The 4791-nt window shown below is 29.5% G+C and overlaps 1 long non-coding RNA gene across 1 annotated transcript; it reads left to right on the forward strand.

Annotated features, from left to right (window-relative positions):
• The first annotated feature begins 323 nt into the window (after positions 1-323).
• On the forward strand, positions 324-3690 carry LOC141664797 (uncharacterized). Its single transcript, XR_012552056.1, has 3 exons — positions 324-477; positions 2512-2575; positions 3342-3690. It is a non-coding gene; the product is annotated as an uncharacterized LOC141664797 (long non-coding RNA).
• Positions 3691-4791: the final 1101 nt, after the last annotated feature.

A 4791-nucleotide genomic window follows, 5' to 3' on the forward strand; every position in this document is an offset into this window, starting at 1 on the left:
GCAGTTATATAAATATAAAAAAAAATGTATTTGGGTCAAAACACATTGATGCATTTTGCAAATTCGGAAGAAATGAAATATACAAATAAACCGGACCGGGCCAGATTAAAACGTGTCCAAAAAGGTTTGGTACTACTCACTCTGTTTTTTATAATATGACGTTTAACTTTCTGACATGCATGTTTAGGAGTTTGACCCTATAATTAAAATAATTTTTTTTCAAATTTTTTTTTTATAAATAAAAATTTTAATCTCATATTTTTATTCAAAAAAATTTTTTTTTAAAAATTATAATTCACACCAACTCTCCTCCTAAATATGTGTGTTCCTAAATATGTGTGTGAAGAAGTCAAATAGAGGGAGTATTATTATCTGCAGCTATTCATTTACGGTGTTTTCCGTTGCTGCGGAGCCATGGCCTGCTCAGTGTACTTGAGATTCTTCGAGCCTACCACCCCATATAAAACCCTAATTGAGGTAACTTTTCATTAACCCAACTCATCATATCTTTAGTTACATGTGTATATATATGTATTTGTAATATAATGTTAATTTGCTACAGTTTATATGAAGACTGCTCGTTCTTGTTCCTTTTTAATTCAATGTGAAAACCGGTCAATTTAGGGGTTATCAATTCTGTTTATAATCAACACGCATAAAAGTAGTGAACTATGAGTAATGCACACCAGCGGTATGACAATTTGTTTTAAAAACTATAGATGACAATCAAATTTTGAACACTAGTGTTATAATTTGTAATTTTCTTACTTAAGTATTTTATACTAACATTTTTTATTTATTTTTTATAGTTAGTTTTTGGGTGAGAAATTGGAGATAACTAGTAAATCAATCTATCTAGCATAAATATATTAAAGTATATAGATGGGACTCTTCCAAGAAAACATGAAAGAGTTAAACGTATTAAAATTTAATGCGAGTTTTAAGTGTTTCTTATACAGTGATTGTTTTCAACGCTTTTAATCATGTTTTTCATTTTTTTTTAATTTTTTATAGTTAGATTTTGGGTGAGAAATTGGAGATAACTAGTAAATCAATTTATCTAGCATAAATATATTAAAGTATATAAATGGGAACTGTTCCAAGAAAACACTATGAAAGAGTTAAACATATTAAAATTTAATGTGAGTTTTAAGTTTTTCTTATAAAATGATTGTTTCAATGCTAGTAATCATGTTTTCCATTTTTTTTTAATTTTTTATAGTTAGATTTTGGGTGGGTGAGAAATTTGAGATAACTAGTAAATCTATCTATCTAGCTTAAATATATTAAATTAAAGTATATAGATGAGAACTCCTCCAAGAAAACACTATGAAAGAGTTAAAAATATTAAAATTTAATGCGAGGTTTAAGTTTTTCTTATACAATGATTGTGTTCAATGCTAGTAATCATGTTTTCCAATTTATATGAGATGCACTATCACATTAATTTCCTCCCTTTTCGACGATAGTTAAAATTGAAAACGTGCATCCTAGTCATCAATTTATGGATTTTCTCCTTGAGATGATTATGTCATAGATGTAATGACATAAAAAACTATCACTTATACATGTAACTGCCTCCTTATATAACACCATGATCATTTTCAACAGAAAAAAGTTAAAGTAATATCACTCAAGGCTATATAACATAGCATAACAATGATCCATTTAGAACTTTTTCTTATTCTGTAATATATTCTAGTGCGTGGAGTCAATTGAAGCATCCCAAACTTGCTTAGCTTTTCTCTGCGATAGATATCATAATAATGCTTCAATAGTGCTTCAGTAAGACCCCAATAAGATCTACGACCACTGTTGAAAGGTTGATGCATGGTAAATCTAAATTCCGACCATTTTCGCAATCCAATCCACTCTTTATCAAACTCAAACATTTTCACAATCGGCAAATATTGCTAGAATATATATAATATTGATTCTAGTTCAACATAATTGTTAGGTTGAGCTTGAAGGTGGTCTTAGAATTTTTTTTTGTATTGTTTTAAGATCCTGAAAGGAGTTATATGGTAGTGGACCATTTGGAATTTAATTTCGTGTTCTATCGATAGCCAGAATGTTATTTTAAATGCTTTTCCAAAGTAGTTAATTTTCATCTACCTATAGTGCACATTTCGGTTAGGGCAATTAATTAGGAGATTTGTGTACGTGTTCTGAGTGTTATCTAATTAAGTTTTAGTGATCTGTTGTATATATATATTATTACATATGAAAATGTAATTAATGATTTTTCAACTGAGTGGAAATTTTCGTACTGTTATTGTAAATTTGCTGCATTGATTGCGGACTTCCCCACTAGCAAACTCTTCACATTTTTATAGCTATTTCCTTTAAAAAGCAAATATGTATTTGTACTTTGATCACAACAAAAGGCATATTCTTTTTTTGTTTGTCATGCCAATCTACCTATGCAATTGTCTGGTTCATGGAAAAGAAGATATTGTATGTTATTGAGTGGCCATGCTTTTGATCTTATAGCAATGCGATTCTTTGTAGAATATAAAGTTGACGAGACCAACCACTAGAAGAAGTCTGCCAAAACCAGCCGCCTGTGGAGAAGGTCATATCTTCAGTCTACTTCTATTAATCCACTCCTGCTAGTTGCTACCACCTAGACGCATCTTGATTAGCATATTATCTTTTACAGTTCTATTTTCTTGAAGTGTAAAAGAAGCATTTAAAGTAATTGAGTATCAATAGAGTGCAGTCTCCTTTAAGAATTCGATTAATGCTTCATACAGAATAAGAAATGAACTGTCAGACTGTCAGTTTGGCCTTGAGCTATATTCCAAGTATTTGACCTTCAGGGTTTAAACTTAATATTTGAGTACCCGTGGAATACACCTCCTCCCTTGTAGTTGCAATAGTCTACCATACTACCAAAAATCCGAGAAAGTGTGATTGGAAATGTGTCAATTACATTTAATGAGAAATTTTCTCAAAAGAAAGATGGAATTGAAACCCAAGGTAAAAGGGAACTTAATTGCTATTGTTTTCATTCATGATGCTTTCGAATAGAATCTTGTAACAGTCAATTTGAATATAACTAAATAGATTCACATATATTGTCATAGTTGAAAATGGATAGAAGTCGCTCACTTTAGTTTAGGATAGCATTATGGCACCTTTTCTCTCTTCTTTATTGTAGCACTTTCATCACTGTCATGAAACAGCAGTGAACTAAGAAACAGGGACAGTATAATAGTTGAAATTAGTGTAAAGGTCTCATGTAGATGCTAAGGTTTTGACTATATAATTTATATGCACTCAAATATAACCTCAAAATTGGAATTTGATTGAGCTGACACTTCTAAGTTTATTTGCAGTAGTCAAAGTTCTTCGTCACGAATGCTTGGATAGTGGCATACTTTCTGTAGATGCAAGATGCCATCATCTACAAATGGCAGCTTGTGCACATTTTTCCGATCGAATTTCTTATCATTGTAACGTAATTTATAGTACTTGTACCGTAATATCAGGTTTTTGGGTGGGACCTGATATTGAAGATGGCTGGGGTTTTATAGAAGCTTTTATTAATCAGATGTATTGAATAATTTTTTTTTCTAGGCTTCCATATTATATTTTAGTGTAGATCGATTAAAGCCATTCTTACATTTTCGTCATTTTTATTGTTCTTTTTGCCTGATAATTAAACAGAAATGAGCAATTATCATATTGCAAATGAGACAATTTTAAGGGAGCTGCCCCTGTTCTGAAAGTTTCTGCTTTGATTGATAACCATTAAAATTTTGAGCTTTGAAATCTTTATCATTATCTTTTGTTTTACTTTAAACAACACAAGTGAAAGCAACTAGATGCTAACTAATGTAGCTAAGTTGAGTTTTGTCCGAGCTGAGGTGAGTTTAATTTTTTTAAATGTGCTGAGTTGAGCCTAACCGAGTTTAGTAATAGAGCCGAAATTGATGTTCAAGTTTAACTCATTTTTTTAGCCGAACACAAGTTTATTTACAAATAACCGAGCTGAGCTGAACGTGAGTCGAGTTCGAAAATAGTCAAGTTGGACAATTAAACTTTAAAGTATAATTATAATTGTACAGGGTTATATTGCAATTTCATCACTGTGCCGATGATATACTTTCAGGTAGCCTACGGAGTGAATTTTTTTTCCAAACAAATCATTAACTAATTATAAACTTTTAAATGGGTCATCCTTCGTTAGTTCTGTTAATTTTTTAACCGAAAATTTAAATACTAAATAAAAAATAATGAAATAATTTCAAATAATTCCAAATAAATTGAAAAAATAAAAAATTACATAAAACTAATATACAGAATTGAAAAATTAGAAAAATATGAAAAATAAAAAATTTCGAAAAATCTGAAAAATTCTTTTTTTTTTTTGGTTTTTTGTTTTTTCCGTATTTTTATTGTATTTTTTGACCTCTTTGAACTTTTTCCGAATTTTTTTGAATTTCATTTCATATTCTTTTAATTTTTTGATCATTTTCCTTTAAATAGTAAACGGAGTTAATGAAGGAAGACATGTTTGAAAGATTATAATTAGTTAGTGATTTTATTTACAAGTTTTTTTTACTTGACATGCTACTTGAAAATTATTTCACCATGATAATAAAATAGCCATTTTACCCTAATTTTACAATTTTGTATCTGAAAAGGGTTGATAGAAGCTGTGCCTTTCTCGTTAATATTTGGGGCTTTAAATAGTGTACTATGGTATCAATTTTTGCATATTGATTATGTTTATCTTTATATTTATTATTAAGATCAAATATTAGTTTTCTTATATAATTATGT

This window comes from Apium graveolens, chromosome 1 (assembly GCF_009905375.1).
Source record: "Apium graveolens cultivar Ventura chromosome 1, ASM990537v1, whole genome shotgun sequence".
NCBI classification, from domain to species: Eukaryota; Viridiplantae; Streptophyta; class Magnoliopsida; order Apiales; family Apiaceae; genus Apium; species Apium graveolens.